The following is a 22847-nucleotide window of genomic DNA, read 5'->3' as shown; positions in this document are numbered from 1 at the left end:
ATTCTTTCACCTCCGGCGTGGCCCTACTCAGTCCAATAAATCTTGGTTAGCGGACCTTCGGGGACTAACTTCTGATTGTGACTTTAATTGCTCGTGTGGACGCTCATATGTGGATAAAACGATGAGAGACGCTATTGCGCAGAATGTGGCGGATCACTGCATCCGCAAGCAAATCCCCAAATTTAAAAACCCGTCGTTGCAGGAAGTAGTGGACTTGCTAGACAGACAAGATACTTTAGTCATGACTACTTCCTCGTTCGACGTGACCCCGGGTAGCGTGGCACAACACGTGCCCCCCCCCACCCCCCCACCCCCCACCCCAGCAAAGCCAGCCACGCCGCGCCGCTCACGCGCACGTAAACAAGTTTCACGCTTGGCACCTACTCACAAACTGAACGGTTCAATCCCGTCTCCGGCCATCCTGATTTAGGTTTTCCGTGATTTCCCTAAATCGCTTCAGGCAAATGCCGGGGTGGTTCCTGTGAAAGGGCGCGGCCGATTTCCTTCCCCATCCTTTCCTCACCCGAGCTTGCGCTCTGTCTCTAATGACCTCGTTGTCGACGGGACGTTAAACACTAATGTCCTCCTCCAGAAACTGAAATCACGTCCGAACTGCTTTCGTGCCCACCACGGGACAGTTGCCCATCCCGTCAAGCACAGTGTTATTTTGTAATAAGAAGGGACACGTGCATGCTGTGTATAGTAAGAGAAACTCTAATTCACAACTTGTCTCCAATTCGCGTGACTCGTGTGAGCGTCATCGCAACGGCAACCGCCATGATCATGATCCCCGTCAGCCTATGGACGTTAACGCCATTTATTCAAAGCCTTCTGCTTCATGTGCATCAAGAGCTCATCGTGTGGATCGAGTTTTGCCAGACACTTCCTCTCGCATTCAGCGCAATGCGACGAAACTTTTGGTGACTTTGAACATTTATGGACGTTCTGTTCGCATGCATCTGGACACTGGTGCGTCAGTTTCTTTACTGAACAAATCAACGTATGACTTGCTTGGTTCGCCACCGCTCCCTTGTTCGCAATCCATGCTGACTGCGTTTACTGGACAGGAAACCTCAGTGCCCGGCGTGTGTAGTTTGTTAGCCATGTGCCGGCCGCGGTGGCCGTGCGGTTCTGGCGCTGCAGTCCGGAACCGCGGGACTGCTACGGTCGCAGGTTCGAATCCTGCCTCAGGTATGGGTGTGTGTGATGTCCTTAGGTTAGTTAGGTTTAAGTAGTTCTAAGTTCTAGGGAACTTATAACCTAAGATGTTGAGTCCCATAGTGCTCAGAGCCATTTGTTAGCCATGTATGGTGCAACGAACCATACAGTGTCTTTCCATGTGCTCTGCTCTAGTGATGCTACGAACATTTTTGCCATGGACGCATTTGAACTTTTTGGCCCTACGAGTCAGGACAATGTAGTTTGCATCAACGCTAGTGACCACGTAGACAGTGTTGCTGCACTGTTCGATGATTTTACTGAACTCTTTTCTGATGGCCTTGGTTGTACCACAGACTTTCCAGAGCATGTTGTAGTTAAAGACAATGCCATGTCCCGGGTTCGATTCCCGGCGGGGTCAGGGATTTTCTCTGCCTCGTGATGACTGTGTGTTGTGTGATGTCCTTAGGTTAGTTAGGTTTAAGTAGTTCTAAGTTCTAGGGGACTCATGACCATAGATGTTAAGTCCCATAGTGCTCAGAGCCATTTGGACCATTTGAACAATGCCATGCCTGTTTTCCGGCGCGCACGCCCGGTACCGCATGCGCTGCGAAACGCCGTAGCTGTTGAACTTAAGCATTTGCAAGGCATTGGTGTCATTGAACCTGTATCTGCTTCGCCATGGTCTTCACCTACAGTGTGTGTGTGAGGAAACCAAACGGTCGCCTCCGTATTTGTGCTGCTTTTAAGTCTACAGTAAATCCCCAGACAGTGGTAGCTACATTTCCCTTGCCGCATACTGAAGACATTTTTGATAAGCTTGGTGCGGGAAAATTCGTTTTTCCACGATTGACTAGCGGAATGCATACTTTCAGATTCCGCTTGACGAACAGTCGCAGCGCTATTTTATGATCGACACCTACCTTGGATTGTTCAAGTTTCGGCGCCTTCCGTTCGGTTGTGCTTCGGCTCCTGCTATTTTTCAGTCTTACTTGCAGCAGTTGTGTGCCGTTGTCCCTGGTTGTTCCAATTATCTGGACGATATTGTATCAGGTCGCACCCCTGACGAAGATTTGCAGAATTTGCGTGCCTTATTTACAGTACTCTTGCAGGCAGGACTAAAATGTAACAGAGACAAGTGCAAATTTTTTCAACCTGAGATTCAGTATTTAGGGCATATGATTAACGGACAAGGTATCCACCCCTCGCCGTCAGATCTCAGTGCGATTAGAGACTTGTCAGCACCCAGAAACTTGAAAGAACTTCAGAATGTGTTGGGCAAAATTACAAATAATATTCGGTTTATTCCAAATGCAGCGCAGATTGCAGCGCCTTTTCATCAGCTTCAGCGTAAGAACGTTCCTTTTGTTTGGTCTTCGGAATGTGATGCTGCTTTCCACAAGCTCAAATCTGCTTTGTTAAGTGATCGCTGTTTGATTCCTTTCGATCCTTCCAAAGCAGTTGTTTTGGCTGTTGATGCATCTTCTCACGGCATCCGAGCAGTTCTCTCGCACGGCATTAATTCTGTCGATCACCCGACCGCTTTTGCGTCTAAGTTGCTAAATTCTGCCCAGCAAAATTATTCTCAAACCGAGAAAGAAGCTTTAGCTATTGTATATGCAGTGACAAAGTTTCATGATTTTTTGTATGGTCGCGTTTTCTATTTGGTCACCGACCATAAGCCTTTGAGGTCTTTGTTTCACCCGTCAAAGCCAGTTCCAGCCCGTACGGCACAAAAGTTGCAATGTTGGTCCTTGTTTATGTCTAACTACAATTACGAAATCTTGTTTCGGCCTACGACCCAGCATGGCAACACTTATGCCTTGTCTCGTCTACCTATCGGTCATGACGAAGTGTTTCATTCTTCCGAATTGTCCTGCAAGTTTATTGATTCGAAAGATGATGATTTCGCTGATGGTTTTCTGGTGGATTTTCGTCGCATTGCTTTGGCAACAGCCGCCGACGCTTCTTTGCAGAGTCTTTTGGCTCTGAGCACTATGGGACTCAACTGCTGAGGTCATTAGTCCCCTAGAACTTAGAACTAGTTAAACCTAACCAACCTAAGGACATCACAAACATCCATGCCCGAGGCAGGATTCGAACCTGCGACCGTAGCGGTCTTGCGGTTCCAGACTGCAGCGCCTTTAACCGCACGGCCACTTCGGCCGGCTGCAGAGTCTTTTGCAGTATATACGTACTCAATGACCTCCATCTGCTACCCAGATTAGTGATGCCCTTGTACGGCGTTACTTTGCGCAACGTCACAACTTGGCTGTACACCACGGTGTTATCTTGTTGTCCACTGTCAATGGTCAGTCTCGTATGGTTGTACTTCGTTCGTTGCGGTCGGAAATCCTCCGACTGCACTTTGGCAGCGCCATCATATTGACTGTGCGGGTCCTTACTGGGACACCAATGTCATCCAGAACATCTGCCGGTGATATTCGGGCTTTGAAGTCTATTTTTTGCATTGAGGGCCTTCCTGAAGTTATTGTCTCCGACAATGGCCCCCAATTCGTTTCCTCAGAGTTTGAAGCCTTCTCTGCTGCTAATGGCATTCGCCGTCTGACCTCAGCCCCATTCCACCCCCAGTCAAACAGTGAGCTCAAATGGCTCTGAGCACTATGGGACTTAACTTCTGAGGCCATCAGTCCCCTAGAACTTAGAACTACTTAAACCTAAGGACATCACACACATCCAAGCCCGATGCAGGATTCGAACCTGCGACCGTAGCGGTCGCGCGGTTCCAGACTGAAGCGTCTAGAACCGCTCGGCCACACCGACCGGCCAAACAGTGAGGCTGAACGTTTTGTGCGTACATTTAAGTCGCACATGAGCAAGTTGCGCGCCACGCACTCTCGCGAGCGCGCTATGGACTTTCCTTGCTTCCTATCGCTGTCACCCATTCCCCAGTGGAATTGCTACATGGCCTCGCGCATCGGTCGCTCCTGCAGTTTTTGCACCCGCCGCCGCTCGCTCCCGCTGCTTCGCCTCGTTCTGGCTTGGCGCCGCATGATTTGGTGTTCTATCGCATTTTCTCTGTCAGGTAGCACTGAGAGCAGGGGCGCATTCTTCGCCAGCTTGGCCGCGCCTTATATATCATTTCTGTTCCCTCCGGCACTGTGAAGCGCCACCGGAACCAGATTCGTTTGTGCCGTCCTCGGTTTTCTGCCGCTGGTTGCTTTCCGGCAGAATTAGTGGCTTCGGTGCTTCCGCCGCCTCAGCCCACGACTCCACCGACGGCGCCTCCGCCGCTTGCGCCTCCGCGGGCGCGCCGGCCGTCGTCGCCGCTGCCTGCCGGTCCGGTTACCTGCACTCGACGGGTGCCTCTCGCTGCCGCCACAGCCCCACCTCCGGCCGTCGTCGCGGCCGCTGCCACCGCCGCCGTGTTCCTCCGCGGTGCTGGAACCGATGGACACTGAGGCTGCCATCACGCCATCGCCGCCGTCGACCATGGAGGTCGTTGCTGCGCCTACTCATCCGAGCACAGCCAGTGGCGGTGCGCGGCCTGGGCGGGTTTTCCACGGGGCGTTTTCCTCGCCCCCTCGCGAGCAATTCGGGGTCACGGGTGGACAGCGCACCCCGGCAGTTCTTCTGTCCGCCCTCTCAGCGGCGCCGCCCCTGGGTCCCTCCACCCGCCGTCGGAAGCCATACACAACGATGGTGCGTCGTTTCAGGGGGGACGAATGTGGTATCGATAGCTATGATGCCACGGCGTAGGTGCAAGTTCTTAGGTTGACACTGCGACACCGACACCAACGACTGCGCCCTCTAGCTGGCGCTGTAGAGCTCTACGAGCGCCGCTCCAGGTTCAGCCCATTTGAGGCCGAGGAGAAGACCTAGCAACATTGTTTCTATTTCATAGTGGGCTAACCACTACTTGTAACTGTGTAACTTGATACATCCAGCTTCGCACCTACGTGCTCCTCAGTGCAAAGTTAGGTATTCACGTTATTATTTATTCAGTTAATATTGTGATGTAGTAAAACTATTTCTAAGAGCAGTACCGAGAGATTTTCACCTTTTCCTGCTCCTACTCACTTCCTGCATTCGGACTACCCTTCAGTTTACAGGAGCAGACCCGCGCGCCACCTTCCAGGTTGAATACAACAGTTATGGCCACACGACGGGAATTAAGACTTAGAATGCGGAATGGTAGTTGGAGCCAGACCCATGGGATTTTCCATTGTGGAAACCGTTAGGGAGTTTAATATTGCGAGACCGACAGTGTCAATAGTGTACCGAGAATACCAAGTTACAGGCATTACCTCTTACCACAGACAACACAATGGGCAGTCAGAAGGTTTTGTGGACTGGCAAGACAGCCAATCCACTAGGACGGGAGGCCGAAGGGCACGCGTTTAAACTCACGCAGGCTGGCGTGAGGTCTGAAAAATGATAAGGAATTGAGACTAGCAAAAACGGTACGTAGCTTCTGGAATACTTAACTTTAATCCATAATTGGTGAACATCGGTCTGACGGTACATGCATCACAAGATAAATAGCAATTGATAACGGCGCCTTGCTAGGTCGTAGCAAATGACGTAGCTGAAGGCTATGCTAACTATCGTCTCAGCAAATGAGAGCGTAATTTGTCAGTGAACCATCGCTAGCAAAGTCAGCTGTACAACTGGGGCGAGTGCTAGGACGTCTCTCTAGACCTGCCGTGTGGCGGCGCTCGGTCTGCAATCACTGACAGTGGCGACACGCGGGTCCGACGTATACTACCGGACCGCGGCCGATTTAAAGGCTACCACCTAGCAAGTGTGGTGTCTGGCGCTGACACCACAGAAGGTATAGGCAATAATTAAATGCCTTCTGAACGGAATTCTCTCCTGTTTATACTAACATTAAATGTTGTAGAGTAAAAAATATATTGCTGGCCGCGGTGGTCTAGCGGTTCTAGGGGCTCAGTCCGGAACCGCGCGACTGCTGCGGTCGCAGGTTCGAATCCTGCCTCGGGCATGGATGTGTGTGATGTCCTTAGGTTAGTTAGGTTTAAGTAGTTCTAAGTTCTAGGAGACTGATGACCACAGATGATAAGTCCCATAGTGCTCAGAGCCATTTGAACCATTTAAAACATATATTATGATGGAAAAAATCCATCTAGAACCTTACTCATCACTTTATCACTGTTACTATGATATGGAGATGTCAGTTAGAAAGGGGCTTAAATAATCCAGATAATGTAACGTGAAAACAAAAGTTTAATTATGTACAACTACAATGAAAGTCTTGCAGTCAGATTCTTATCTCATCACCTCTAGGGTCATATTTACTCACTCACACACACACACACACACACACACACACACACACACACACACACACACACACACACACACTTATTGGCAAATAAAACACTGACACTACTCCACTCACACTTCATACACACTTTATTTCCACTCGCACAATTATTGGTGCTGTTTGCTAAGCTCACTTCAACAGCATTCTGAATATCCGACTGCCTGACACAATCAAAAAAGAGAACCAGTAGGAAAAAAAAAACATTCTTTATGTGAAAGACATAGTAAAACAAGTCTGTTGTGTTCTTGGATAAAGTGGCAAGTATGTGTCGATGTGAATATGTATTCTTCAGTTTTACAGGGACTACTAGATATTGGCATCTTAGTCAACCCTTTGATCATACTGCGAATTTCTATACTTTTTCAACTGGGAATGAACTGCAGGAGCCATGGGTGCAGGATCTGCACGGTGGCAGGATCGAATTGTTGCAGTGAGCTGTCATCAAAACGAAAACCGATGGTTGGTCGATGAAACGTTATTGTTAGGCACAGAGATTATTAGAAAACAAACTACATCACTCACAGCGACGCTCTGCGGCGGCAGTGCCCCCTCAGCGTATGCTGAGAGCAGTGAGTGAAATGGTGCTGATGCAACACAGGGATATTGGCCCGTTAAAGCCAATGGCCAGACAAGAATTCTGACTCACAGCGTGCGTGGCGGCAAGTGTACTTTCCGGGAGCGGCTCTGCAACACAGGCCAGGATGCACCTAAAGGAGCAGATATCCGCCGTAATTCTTGTAGCGGAAGACAGCCTTCCTCAGCGGTGTCCGCCCTAGCAAGCGGAGGTATACAGCCTCACCTGTAGGTGTGGGTGGTCAAGCGATTGGACCACTCTGGAATCGAACTATTGCTCTCCAGAACAGAAAACTGGCTGCAGCTGGACTAATCCCAGAGGTGGCCTATTAGCTAGAGGGCACAATGTCCACAGCGATTAGCTTAGAACCAATGCACCCAGAGGAAAGTCTCTGCAACTGTAGCAAAACGTTGGTTTCTCCAGAATAGTATTTTGTAGTATGAGGTAGTACCATACTTGGAAAACTTTTATGTCAACTTAGAACCAGCAGTTGGTCCTTTGTTGGTAGTTTGCCAAGTCTCGTGGTGGCTGCTTGCAGAACTGTGTCGCCCCTTCGCCTGGCGTGGTCCTACCCCCGAAGACTGTGCTGAAAGAGTCAGATGCCTTGCCTAAAACTTATGAGCATTTATGCTGGTTCGAAACCTACGTCTTTTGACGAATCACTGCTTCCAACGATGTGCATTGGATTGTTTTATACGTGGTAGATTGCTGGCATTCCATCATGGCACGTGTAAAATCGATAGTCTAAGGGTATAGTGCGTGCCTGAACCGAAGGTCGCTCGTTCGAGCCGTGGTCGGACCATGCTAATTTTCAGTTTGCCCTTGACGTAGCTTTCATATCTCTATAGTGTGAGCAGTCACCAGGTATGACATGTGATTCTGATTCCACACTAAACTGTGTCACTTTTCCTCAGTTGGATAGCTGGAGTAGATTAGGGACAAGAAAGTCGCCGATGTGTCGTTCATCTTAGACTTCCATCTGTCCGTTGAGGCACACTAAATTTTTACTACCGTGACGCGTTAAATTGGCATGAAACCAATGTACAACGTTAAATGGGCAGCTTACACGAAGATTACGGTGATTATTTGGATCTGTGTAATCTGATTTTTACCATAGTTTGGTGATGGGACGTCTGGTACTGAAATACAATGCATACACCAACTGCCTGTTAGCTACAACTAAGCGGGTGAGGCTGGTGATAGTAAACTGTGGTTTATTACTATGCAGATAGATTATATTTGAATTACAACCTTTCTGCCAGAAACATTCGGTGATTTGCTTTCATTAAAACTAAACTAAACTAAACTAAACTAAACTCCTCTCGAACAGGCCATGAAGGTACCGACTGGCAGCCGTGTCATCCACAAGCGTCACTGGATGCGGATATGGAGGGGCATGTGGTCAGCACACCGCTCTCCCGGCCGTACGTCAGTTTCCGAGACCGGAGCCGCTACTTCTCAAACAGGTAGCTCCTCTGAGGCTCTGAGCACTATGTGACTTAACTTCTGAGGTCATCAGTCGGTAGCTCCTCAGTTTGCCTTACAAGGGCTGAGCGCACCCCGCTTGCCGACAGTGCTCGGCAGAGCGGATGGTCACCCACCCAAGTGCTAGCCCAGCCCGACAGCGCTTAACTTCGGTGATGTGACGGTAACCGGTGATACCACTGCGGCAAGGCCGTTGGCATTTTTTTTCATTAGTTTGAGAAAACCTCATAAAAACTAAATCTAGATGGTCAGAGCAAAAGCTGAAAGCCAGTCCTACCAAATTAAAAACCCAGAATATAATGTATGGAAATGGGGTCTTCTTAGCGTAACGCATTAATAAAGTAAGTGACGGGGGAAGTGAAATTTTTTAGTGTGAGCAGAATGGCATTGGACAAACACACGGAAATATCACCACGAGCCAGCCACTAGGCTAAACATTACGACACGGTTAGTCAGTCAACAAATGTGCGACATCAACACTACTGTGTATGAGTGCGAACGAGATACTGCAAAAGTGTTAGACGAGTGCAAAACATTGTGTAAGAAGCGCTAAGGAGGATGCAACAATTTCGATCAGGGGGTTCGAAAAAGCGGTCCTGACACGGAAACAAATTGATTAACCAAATGTAACATAACGGAAGACCACTGACAACTCATAGAGAGCAAATATGGGATTCTCTGATTGCTGTACTGTAATATCTTGTGTGTGAGGTTCTTCCGTATTCCTGCGGCCTTACGAGGTAATCACCAATCTACAGCCACAGACAACAGAAGACCAGTACCAGCTGCAACAGATGGAGTCCAGAGGCCTACCAACACAGTGTAGCCTAGGACATGGATGTGTGTCATGTCCTTAGGTTAGTTAGGTTTAAGTAGTTCTAAGTTGTAGGGGACTGATGACCTCAACAGTTAAGTCCCATAGTGCTCAGAGCCCTTTTTTTGCTCTAAATTGCAGCATCGCTTTGGTCAGACGATCTACCGAACTGCTGGGGCAGGATCGGCATTCAGCACGGTCTCACTGCATCCAACATCTCGGCCCATCTCGTGGGACAGCGTGGTCAGTGACCAGGGAAGGCTAGAGTACCCCCAGAACGGCATGTGAGTCTCAACACACATGCGCTGTGGTTATCACCAGCTCCGAGCAGATGTTCCGACGGGGCGCGCATTCCACAACACGGACGGCAACCCGCTTAGTGAAAATCACCTGCCTGAGCAAAGGGCTGGTGGTGCGAGATAAGGCAGCTTGAGGCAGCCACACGGTCCAGCAGATGCCTTGTCGGCTTATTAAACCACCAGCTGCCGCCAACGTTACAGAGGCTGGATGTATTCAGAGAAATAAATGAATCAGTATTTAACTCCACACAGGTTCCTTGGCCTTCATCCTGACGAGCAGTAGAGCTTTCCAGCATGAGCGCTGGCGACCCCTAAAGCAGATTACTAGTCTTAGCATTCACGAGCGTCGCCACGCCTTCCTTTTTTGTCAGCGAGGGATTCCAACAAGATGACAGGAAATTCGATATGCCGCCATCCGCTCACACGCTCAGATTTATACGAGGGGACATCCAAAACTAAATTATACATTATTATCGCAGGCCAAAGGATAATTATTGAATGTTGTACTACACTTTAAAGGGACACAACTAGATGACATCACTCCTATTTTTCAAAACAGTCACCAAGTTTCTACGAACAGTGACTGGAGCGTTCTACTAATCGTTTATTTCCTTTCTGATAGAAGTTCGCTCCTTGGTAAAGGAGCCATTCAACAACAGTTGTGAGGACGTCCTCATCGTTTGGTTCAAATGGCTCTAAGCACTATGGGACTTAACATCTGAGGTCATCAGTGCCCTAGACTTAGAACTACTTAAAGCTAACTAACCTAAAGACATCACACACTTCTATGTCCGGGGTAGGATTCGAACCTGCGACCGTAGCAGCCGCGTGGTTCCGGACTGAAGAGCCTAGAACCACTCGGCCACAGTGGCCGGCTCCTCATCGTTTGAAAATCTCTTTCCCCCAGATGTTCTTTCAGCTTGCCGAAAAGATGGAAATCACGTGTTATTGGACCCAGAATTCCCGATGAGCATCACCAAAGTCTGTGCGTCCTTGGTTGCATCGTTGGCACAATTTCATTACGGCTAGGCGCGACATTCCGTTTGGTCCACGTAGCGCCAGAACTTCACGGTGAATCTGTGTGCAGTCTGGACGCTAAGGCCACAAGAATCAATGTTCCACGCACCTCAGCTGTGGAGAATGTTTCCAGTTACCTTGTGATTGCATTTGCACACTGTATTCCTGTTAAACGTACCGCAGCAGAACAACGTATGCAGGAAACCCAGAACATGTATTCTCTCCTTAAAATGGTTTACTCTTGTCCACTGATGTTAGCGTGGATCAACATGTGTAATCTTTCTAAAATTCGTACGTATTTTCTGTAACGGATACTGAGTTGGCGCCTGTCATACTTTAATATGATCGCAAGCAGTTACGGCTAAACAGCGTTGTACGACGTGCAGTGGGCGACGTACTGGCGCCCTCTGATTTATTAGCCGGCAGCAGGTGTAATTGACAGCCAGTCAGTTCCAATAAATAGTGGTTTACAAATAACCTTTACTATGGTTTCGACGCATTTAAACCCGTTTTCCTCAGAAGGACAACAAACTTCCCATTGGCCATCAGTCAGTAAAGCTATCTCCACGTGACATGTGTCGGCAACTGTCTGTATGTCCATACGTAAAAGTTAAGGCTTTGAGGACAAGATAGAAAGAGCATCCATTACGAAAGAAAGGAGCTAACGTACGTAACTCTACGTTTGCTGAACATGTATTGATTGCCAACCACACACCGAAATATCAAAGGCGCAGGATGGACCATTGGGAAGAATTAGATATCTATAAATATCTTGAGCGCAAAGTTGGGAATTTACTATGCGACCAGCTGCAGCTCGCCTACAGACAGTTCTTCGATGCTTCCAAGCCACCACTATTCGCAAAAAAATCTTCATGCTGGTAGCCGTCGCGAGTGGTTCATTTCCTCAAACTTCTATTATACAATTTTTGTGCTTACAGTGTCGTTTGTCAGTTTTTGTTGTATTAAGATATTGATGCTACCCACGTTTGTTACTTTTGCCAGTATTCAGAGACCTATGGAAAGAAAAAGGAGTTGGCTTGTAACTATTAACATGGTCTGTTATCTTAAGGGATTAGTTTTACTGATGCCACAAGCCCTTGATTCTAGGGGTCTTACCTTTTATAGACTGAAGAGCCAAATGATCTGGTACCCCTGCCTGGTATCGTGTAGAGCCCCCGCAAGCACGCAGAAGTGTCGCAACACGCCGTGGCATGGACTCGAATAATGTCTGAAATAGTGCTGGAGGGAAATGACACCACAAATCCTATAAGGCTGTCCATAAATCTCTAAGAGTAAGTAAAGTTATGTACATGAATTCAAATTAAACTTCCAATATTTACGGGTTTAATACTTACATCTGCTTTCATTAAATCCATTATTCACACAGTAGCAAGTTACTTAGCTATTAAGACCAAGAATTGTCAAAAATTAAAGTAAATTATTAATTTCAATGATCCTCAGTTAAGAACGGTCAAATTATATACAAGATTTAAAATTAAACTTCCACTATTTACAGACTTAATACTTACATCTGCCTTCCATACATCGATCATTCACACAGTAGGTAGTTACTTGGCTGTTACAACCAAGTATTGTCAAAAATTAAAGTATAATAAATTTTCATTAAAATGGTCTACTGCACTTGTTGAGAAATTCATGGATGGAATAGAAGAAGTTGGCCACCAAAAATTCTTTTAAATTATGTTTAAATTGTGCCTTGTCTGAAACTAAACTCTTAATGGTAGCTGGTATCTTATTGAAAATATGCGTTGCTGAATACTGGACTCCTTTCTGGGCAACAGTAAGTGATTTTAAATCTTTATGCATATTGATCTTCTTCCTAGTATTGATACTGTGTACTAAACAGTTAGTTGGAAAAAGAGATGTATTATTTACAACAAACTTCATAAGGAATAAATATACTTAGAAACTGTGGTTAGTATGCTCAATTCTTTGAATAGGTTTCGACGTGATGTTTGGATTTACACTACAAATTACTCTTACTATACACTTCTGTTTGTGGAGCTACCCCAGAATATAATACAATATGACATAATTTAGTGAAAATAAGCAAAATATGCCAGTATTTTTATATTTATATCTCCTATGTCAGACATCATTCGCATTGCAAACAGACTTGATTAGTTCACCGGCCGGTGTGGCCAAGCGGTTAAAGGCGCTACAGTCTGGAACCGCGTGACCGCTACGGTCGCAGGTTCGAATCCTGCCTCGGGCATGGATGTGTGTGATGTCCTTAGGTTAGTTAGGTTTAAGTAGTTCTAAGTTCTAGGGGACTGATGACCTTAGCAGTTAAGTCCCATAGTGCTCAGAGCCATTTGAACCAGACTTGATTAGGCGCTTTAGCAGTTCTTTAGTATATCGCTCCCAACTGAATTTATTATCAAATTGTAATCCCAAGAATTTTACACTCTCAACTTCTTCTGTTTCCATGTCATCATATTTTATACACACACTAGAAGGAAATCTCTTGGAAGTTCTGAACTGCATAATTGGCTATGAACCACTTATTAATGTCAGTAAAAATTTGATTAGCTGCCGTTTCTAAATTTTAATTTTGATTTACTATTTATTGCAATGTTTGTACCATCTGCAAATAAGACAAACTTGGCATCTGGTAATGTAACAGATGACAGGTCATTAATATACACAAGAAAAAGTAGTGGATCTAGAATGAAACGTTGGGGATCACCACATAAAATTTCTTCCCAGTCAGGTGATGTCTGATTGCCTACTACTGATGTGTTACATAATGACACCCTTCGTTTTCTATTTGTAAGATATGACTGAAACCACTTTGCAGCACTACCAGTGATGCAATAATATTTTAATTTACTTAAAAGAATGCTGTGATTCACACAGTCAAAAGCCTTTGACAGGTCACTGAATATATCAGTTGCCTCTAATTTGTTGTCTAATGAATTAAGGACATTTTCACTGTAAGTGTAAATAGCTTTCTCAATATCAGAACCATTAAGAAACCCAAACTGTGACTTTGACAGTATGTTATTTTCACAAAGGTGCTTAAGTGGATGCTTGAACATAACCTTTTCAAAGATTTTTGAAAAAGGTGGCAAAAGTGAGATCGGTCGGTAATTTGACGGCATTTCTTTGTCCCCTTTCTTGTGGAGAGGTAAAACTTCAGCATATTTAAGCCAGTCTGGGAATGGTCCTGTGTTAAGTGATTGATTACACAAATAACTTAAGATATGACTAAGCTCACATGAACATTCTTTTATTAACTTTGTTAATATGTTATAATAACCACTAGAATGCTTTGATTTGAAGGACTTTATGATGGATTCTATTCTCGGCTGCCCCGCGCGGCGGCCGAAATGAAACCACTGACACGTTACGTACTTTTAATATAAATTATTAAGTTTTAGACCCATTTTTGCTTGTATTTACGGCTGTAATTAGGTTTTAGGCATTCTGAACTTTCAAGATGTAGGATTTCGGAGTGATGGGTTGTTGAAAACTGTATGTCACAGTAGTTGCAGAGTTAAACTTCCTCCTAAAAACAATGGATCGTTTATTTTTCTCCAATTTATGCTTGTATTAATTGCTTACTATGATAATAAATGTTAATTGTGTGAACGATTTCAAAATTACAGTCCAAAGTGAAATCATCTTCTTGAAAGAATGGACTGTTTAGATTTTGCTAGTTTCTTCTTGTATTCGTTGCTTACTTTGATGGTGAAGGTAAATTTAGTGAAAAATTATATATTTCTTTCGTAAATTATAGATTGCTGCAATCAGTCGTCCTTTTAAATTTTATTATGCAGATCTAGATTCTCAATGCCGTATTATTTTCGCTCAAAGCATGTAAGTCCCTGTTGGTCGGGCTACACCTACAATTCACTGAATCCAAACTGTGAGTGAAGCCCAATCAACTGGGACTTACATGCTTTGAGCGAAAATAATAGTGCATTGAGAGTGGCTAGCTTCTAGCCGAAATCTAGATCTGCTTAATAAAACTTAAAAGGACGACTGATTGCTGCAATCTATAATTTACACGTCAATATAACAGTCTCTGAGTGCAACCGCTTTCCAAATGGAAGGTAACCTGATTAATTTTTTTTTATTATTGGAACTGAAAGGGTTGAGAGAACGCTACATGTCGAAGGGTATTAATACAATTTACAGCAATGTGTACTACATACACTTGGGGAACATTGTGAAGACGATGATTGAACCTGAAATACAGTACACCCTGTCGTAAAGCAGCATCTGTGAGGCGATGGTTTGTGGACAGTGACGTTCCTGAAATGGACTGCCCTGCCCAGAGTCCAGCTCTGAAGCCAATAGATCACCTGTGCTTCGCACCAATACCACTACACCTTCTCTTTAGGGCCATGCTACGGCAGTAATGGAACATACCATTTCAAGAACTTAAACCACAGCAAAACATCACCTGTGAGCAGAGTAAGGCAAGATTTGAGAGCTGACATTAAATCATTTCCTTTCTTTGGTAGTAGCCGAGTGTTTACAAAGAGTTCAGCATTTCATGCATCGCGGCAGGCTGCTGCGGGAATAAGCCCTGGAATACCAATAGCCAGACCAGAGCCATCAGTGTGAGCCAGGGCCGGCCTGCGGATGATGGATGTCCGGCGCGGGAGTTACGTGGCGCTCTGAGAGCGGCCGGCGTTTAGGGGCTTTCAGACCGCAGCGCCAGCGCCGCGACCTTTCAGCGAGAACCCCGGCCCTGCTGCCACTCAGTGCGGCTGATGTATGCGGGTCACAGGGTCGGAACGCGCGGCTGCTCTCACAGAAAATGGACTGCGCAACCGCTGGCGTTTGATGGACGATTCCTCTGCTACAACACCATATCTGCCCCTCGTCGTTTCCGAAAGTTAAACAGTACCACCTCTCGAACTACATTACCACTGTATGAACGTTAAGTGTAAAAATTTGATCGGTCAGGGTGGCCGAGCGGTTCTAGGCGCTGCAGTCTGGAACCGCGCGACCGCTCCGGTCGCAGGTTCGAATCCTGCCTCGGGCATGGATGTGTGTGATGTCCTTAGGTTAGTTAGGTTGAAGTAGTTCTAAGTTCTAGGGGACTGATGACTTCAGAAGTTAAGTCCCATGGTGCTCAGAGCCATTTATACCATTTTTTTGTAAAAATTTGAAGTTGCAAATAAAACTGCGACATTTTAGGTGACAACGGTGATATGAAAAGTGCCGACTAAAAACGTGAAAATTTGTTATCGAATGCGTACGCCTACATAAGTTGCTAAATTACAAATCTCCTGAAAGAGTTCGCTCGAGTGCTTAAAATTCTAGTGAAACACATCGCTGAGGGCACTGACTTCTCTTAGTCATTACTCAGAAAACTGTTAAACAAATAACAATTCGATCATTTTCTTCATGTGTGATACCACTGTCTTACAGCACCGTGTTATTGTTCCAATTCGGCTGTTGCTTAACTAACAAGTTTTTATTTCAGTGCTTTTCGACAATTGGTCAATTTCAGTCTTAAGGCCATTTTAGTGTTAAAGATACCAGTATGTTCTTATGACAAATACAGTTGGCACGATTAATCACATTTCTAGACCAAAAATTAAGAAAATTACAGCTATTAAGAAGAATCTAAGGGAATGAAAGACATCTCCTAACATTACAGGAAAATTGTCATAAATACAAAACAAAGTCTGAAAAGAAACAACTACTAACTGACCAAGTAAACTCATTGTTTACACTGATTGATCATATAACACACAGAAACCCCAAAAAATGATTACACGCCACATTCCTCTCATAAGTATATACAGAAAAATATAATAATAGTAATTATTAATTTTAAGAATAAAAAAATGAATAAAACTTAATAATAAAATAAAATAAATAATTCTTATTTTATTAAAAAATCTCTCTCCCTGTCTAATGTACACACACACACACACACACACACACACACACACACACGCGCGCGCGCGCGCGCGCGCGCATTCACGAAACAGCTGAACGCAGAAAACTGAGAATATTGATAACACTTAGAAAAACAAATGAAACTGTGTTTTAAAAAGATGGCAGTTACAGTGATGTGTAACGTAAACAGTGAACTGAAAGTGAACTGTAAGATGTCCACCTGGTTGCCAGATGAGAAAAAGCAGTTTGCTTAGATGCAATGAGTTAGAAGTTGCCTGTAAGTACCTTTCCATTCCATAAAAAAACCTTGAGGAACTGTTTTTAAATCTATAACCCATGAACCATGGGCCTTACCGTTGGAGGGGAGGCTTGCGTGCCTCGGCGATACAGATAGCCGTACCGTAGGTGCAACCACAACGGAGGGGTATCTGTTGAGAGGCCAGACAAACGTGTGGTTACTGAAGAGGGGCAGCAGCCTTTTCAGTAGTTGCAGCGGCAACAGTCTGGATGATTGACTCATCTGGCCTTGTAACACTAACCAAAACAGCCTTGCTATGCTGGTACTCTTGGATAAAATATTCCGGAGGTAAAATAGTCCCCCATACGGATCTCCGGGCGGGGACTACTCAAAAGGACGTCGTTATCAGGAGAAAGAAAACTGGCGTTCTACGGATCGGAGCGTGGAATGTCAGATCCCTTAATCGGGCAGGTAGGTCAGAAAATTTAAAAAGGGAAATGGATAGGTTAAAGTTAGATATAGTGGGAATTAATGAAGTTCGGTGGCAGGAGGAACAGGACTTCTGGTCAGGCGAATACAGGGTTATAAATACAAAGTCAAATAGGGGTAATGCAGGAGTAGGTTTAATAATGAATAAAAAAATAGGAATGCGGGTAAGCTACAACAAAAAGCGTAGTGAACGCATTATTGTGGCCAAAATAGACACGAAGCCCACGCCTACTACAGTAGTACAAGTTTATATGCCAACTAGCTCTGCAGATGACGAAGAAATTGAAGAAATGTATGATGAAATAAAAGAAATTATTCAGGTAGTGAAGGGAGACGAAAATTTAATAGTCATGGGTGACTGGAATTCGGTAGTAGGAAAAGGGAGAGAAGGAAACGTAGTAGGTGAATATGGATTGGGGGACAGAAATGAAAGAGGAAACCGCCTGGTAGAATTTTGCACAGAGCACAACTTAATCATAGCTAACACTTGGTTGAAGAATCATAAAAGAAGGTTGTATACATGGAAGAAGCCTGGAGATACTGACAGGTTTCAGATAGATTATATAATGGTAAGACAGAGATTTCGGAACCGGGTTTTAAATTGTAAGACATTTCCAGGGGCAGATGTGGACTCTGACCATGATCTATTGGTCATGAACTGTAGATTAAAACTGAAGAAACTGCAAAAAGGTGGGAATTTAAGGAGATGGGACCTGGATAAACTGACTAAACCAGAGGTTGTACAGAGTTTCAGGGAGAGCATAAGGGAACAATTGACAGGAACGGGGGAAAGAAATACAGTAGAAGAAGAATGGGTAGCTTTGAGGGATGAAGTAGTGAAGGCAGCAGAGGATTAAGTAGGTAAAAAGACAAGGGCTACTAGAAATCCTGGGTAAGAGAAGAAATATTGAATTTAATTGATGAAAGAAGAAAATATAAAAATGCAGTAAATGAAGCAGGCAAAAAGGAATACAAACGTCTCAAAATTGAGATCGACAGGAAGTGTAAAATAGCTAAGCAGGGATAGCTAGAGGGCAAATGTAAGGACGTAGAGGCTTACCTCACTAGAGGTAAGATAGATACTGCCTACAGGAAAATTAAAGAGACCTTTGGAGAAAAGAGAGCCACTTGTATGAATATCAAGAGCTCAGATGGAAACCCAGTTCTAAGCAAAGAGGGGAAAGCAGAATGGTGGAAGGAGTATATAGAGGGTCTATACAAGGGCGATGTACTTGAGGACAATATTACGGAAATGGAAGAGGATGTAGATGAAAATGAAATGGGAGATACGATACTGACAGAGCACTGAAAGACCTGAGTCGAAACAAGGCCCTGGGAGTAGACAACATTCCATCAGAACTACTGACAGCCTTGGGAGAACCAGTCCTGCCAGTCCTGACAAAACTCTACTATCTGGTGAGCAAGATGTATGAGACTGGCGAAATGTGAAAATTACCGAACTATCAGTTTAATAAGTCATGGCTGCAAAATACTAACGCGAATTCTTTACAGACGAATGGAAAAACTAGTAGAAGCCGATCTCGCGGAAGATCAGTTTGGATTCCGTAGAAATAATGGAACACGTGAGGCAATACTGACCCAACGGCTTATCTGAGAACGCTCCTGAACCCACCTATTCCATATTCTGCTAACAGCCATTGGATCTTGACCAACGTGAGCAGCAATGTAGCGATACGATAAACCGCAATCGCGATAGGCTACAATCCGACCTTTATCAAAGTCGGAAACGTGATGGTGCGCATTTCTCCTCCTTACACGAGGCATCACAACAACTTTTCACCAGGCAACGCCGGTCAACTGCTGTTTGTGTATGAGAAATCGGTTGGAAGCTTTCCTCATGTCAGTACGTTGTAGGTGCCAACCATGTGTGAATGCTCTGAAAAGCATTTTCTTCCAGTCGGTTAAATTTCGAGTCTGTAGAACATCATCTTCGTGGGTAGCAATTTTTTTGGCCAGTGGTGTATATACAGAATATTGCTTGCACTTCATAAAAAGTACCGCCTTTATATCAGCATTGTACATCACCAAAATGCCGAGAATAATAAGAGAGCGAACGTTTACTACTCCTAGCTAACTGGAAATGTAGGGTTGGAAAGCCGAAGTGTGACGTAACATGCGTATTGCTAATTACTCTGTGCAGCAATGAGACAGTGCTGATGCAATGTAATATGTTTTTCACTTGGTATACTGCATTGATCAGGCATCTGAGTTCCTAATACTGATAACCGTTCATTATAAAATGTTTTCTATTTTATTTATCTTTATGTTCTCGGGGTTCAAAGACATTCTTTGTACGGGTGTCGTCTACCAGTTACGCGAGAGTCTTTTGCTACATAGAGAAAGCCCTTCTATACGCTACATTTTTGGGACAGTGTTGTCGAGCGATCCGACAAAGTAGGCTTGCTAGACACCCACAACTGACGATTAGGAAGGATTCAAAAGCTGTGATAATTACTTCCAACAGATATTTTCACTTGCACTGCATACAATAATTTTTAAATGTACGGAAGAGCCTGTCTTGTAATCTTAGCAGTTAACCTTACCAGTTGTCAGTCCAATGTACAGTGAGTTTATGGCTTACACAGCCAACTAGCTTAGCTCAGTATTTCAAAAAACAAGCATCATAGTGCCCTTTATATTCCAAAGTGTTCAACACATAGGCTTCAAATACAACGAATATCATCAATAAGAAACCAAAGATTACAAAAAAGTAATCTTTAAAATTACATGACAATTTTTTAGGGTCAGAAGTCATAGCAAAATTTTAAAAACGCAGTACAGGAGCAATAAAAAAATACGCTAAAGTTGTGCCCTGTGACATAAAGTACAAGATAAATTTATATAGGGATATACCTGACAGGAAGCCGTAGTAAATGCTTAAAATCAAGTACAGAAAAGTTAACGTCAGAACGAGGCTTTTTACATTTCCAAAAACATCGATGAAATGTAAAAATGATTAACCCTCTACAAAGGGACGTTACGTCCTCTCTTGTCATACTCGAAGACTTGACCAACCTGATGGCTGACATTATCAGCGTAAATTCTTAACACGCATTTTCTATTGCACAACCTACAAGAATTTGTGGTGAGAACTTTGCCTGCTGGCGCACTCTGGTGTAATATTATACTTACATTTCAGCGTTATATATGTGCTTTCTTTCTGTCGAACGCTTAGTTCGTTGTTGACTGCGAGAGATTTTGTTCCATGTTCAGAGATCAATATCGATCTTTCATTACCTCATCCGTGAATATAAGCCATGGCTAGCATTACTGCCCCACTTGTTTAGCGTTACTACGGGAGTTACAAGTTATATGGGATTAGTCTTGTTCTAATTTTGATGGTATGTGGTCATCGTACTCCACGTGGACTCGGGACACAGTCTGTAACTTCATTGCTGAGCGATGGTGCAAGGGAATAATGATCAAGCATTATTCTTATTTCTCTTTAACTGTTTATCATCGTGAAAGCATTCGTAACTTACCGTCCTTTCTTGGTGAGCTCCGATGTTCCTATTTGTCTAAAGTTTAAAATCATAACCGACGTGAGCACACACAACCGATACATTCTGCCTTCAGTGGAATCTTTGTTTACATAAACTGCCGACGACAGCTAACACGGTTAACGTATATCATAGCAAGAATAACGTAGGAGACACTTGCAGATCCCGAATACGTTGAGAATGACTATTGCAATTAATGCTTCTTGGGAATAAGTGATAGTTTACACAACTTTGAGTCTATATATCCATTGCACACATGCTCCTCATGAGGGAGGCTGCTATACACTTTCATACGGTGTTTCTAAGGTTTGAATAAGCTGGGCCTAATTTTTCTTTGCTTAAATATATGTCTAGGATCCCCTGTATTTACCGTTGCGCTATGGAAGTCTTTCCCACCTCCAAAAAAAATCATAAAAAGATGTCAGATCGCACAAATATACGTTTATGGATAAAAATCTTGTATACGAGGGGAATATTTTCAGGGCGTTGACACTCAAGTCAGGCCATTTACATGTTCAGATTAAATTTAAAATAAGTGGGAGGCTTTCAATACCAAAAATGTAATTACGTATGGAAAAGTGGAGCAAAGTGGCCATTGCAAAGGAAACTGAATTTTCATCAAACCATGGTTACTGAAAGAAGATTGCCGCTAACACTGTTCGAACCTACATATGACTACGTATCACTCAAAACATTTTTAACTATAAAAGAAAGTAATGTACAGGAGCATATGCGTTTTTCTGAAGGTTTACATAGTGGACGCTTTTGTCTACCCAAGAGCTGACACGGCAGTACGTGGCCACTTTTCTATATAGGTTATTAATAGAAAATTAGAGGGGTATTTAGTTCCGCTCTGCCAACTATAATACTATTCTCCACATATCATTCACAGTAAATCTATAACACTGTTTCCCAATTTTAAAAACATTCGTAACGATTTCTTATTTTTGTTCTACATTGAACACACTCCTTAAGCTTCCCATAATCTTTTTACCCCCTATCACAGAAATGTAATTTCTTTTCTGCTCTATGAAAAGGATATTATGATTGTCCACCGCTTCGATCGCATTTTCTAATAGCATCCATATTTTCAAGGTATCTTCATGCCCTAGTATCTACAACTATACCTCTTGGCTGCAGCAGACAGTTTTAGATCGGATTTTTTACTACGTCAAATATAACAAATCAAAGATCGTTTTAAATGTAATTAATTAAAAATTTTCACAGTGAGATGAAATGACGGATGCTAGCTTTGTATACAAAAGGGTTCAGAAATCAATTATTCGTTATATATGTGTTGTAACTAAGTGAAATTATTATCGCCTGGCAACAGCTCTGGGTTCTTTAATAGCTCTTGGAGAAGAGCCATCAAACGGGAACACGTGTCACTTTATTACAAAAATGAATAAATGATTTAATTAAATTTGACACAGATGATTGCCAAATGATGCTTGATAAGCTACAATTGTTATTCAATATAAATGCATCATTTGATGCACATGTTAAGGAACTGTTCCCTAGAGGTTCAATATTCAACGTTAACGAAATATATTACATCACAAACAAACCATCACTGTCCTACTCGATGAGGCTGAGTGCTGTAGCTGAGGTCTCTAACTGGGCAGAGATCTTGCTAACTCGGCACTATACTGACCTCGGTGTGAGGGCCCAGCTACTGCTAACAGGGGAGGAGTCGTCCTCAGGAGCACCTCTCGTAAGTCCTTGCGTATTGCAGCGAGCCCTCAGTAATGTCTGTGGTATCGATTGCCTTTGCCAACTTCGGATGGCAACGCGACCTACATCTGCATCTACATACACGCTCCGCAATCCACCATACGGTGCGTGGCGGAGGACACCTCGCACCATAACTAGCATCTTCTCTCCCTGTTCCATTCCCAAACAGAGCGAGGGAAAAATGACTGCCTAATGCCTCTGTACGATCCCTAATCTCTCTTACTTATCTTTGGGATCTTTCCGCGAAATATAAATCGGCGGCAGTAAAATAGTACTGCAGTCAGCCTCAAATGCTGGTTCTCTAAATTTCCTCAGTAGCGATTC

This window comes from Schistocerca piceifrons, chromosome 3, assembly GCF_021461385.2.
Source record: "Schistocerca piceifrons isolate TAMUIC-IGC-003096 chromosome 3, iqSchPice1.1, whole genome shotgun sequence".
Lineage (NCBI taxonomy): Eukaryota > Metazoa > Arthropoda > Insecta > Orthoptera > Acrididae > Schistocerca > Schistocerca piceifrons.
This window is presented reverse-complemented; position numbering follows the sequence as displayed.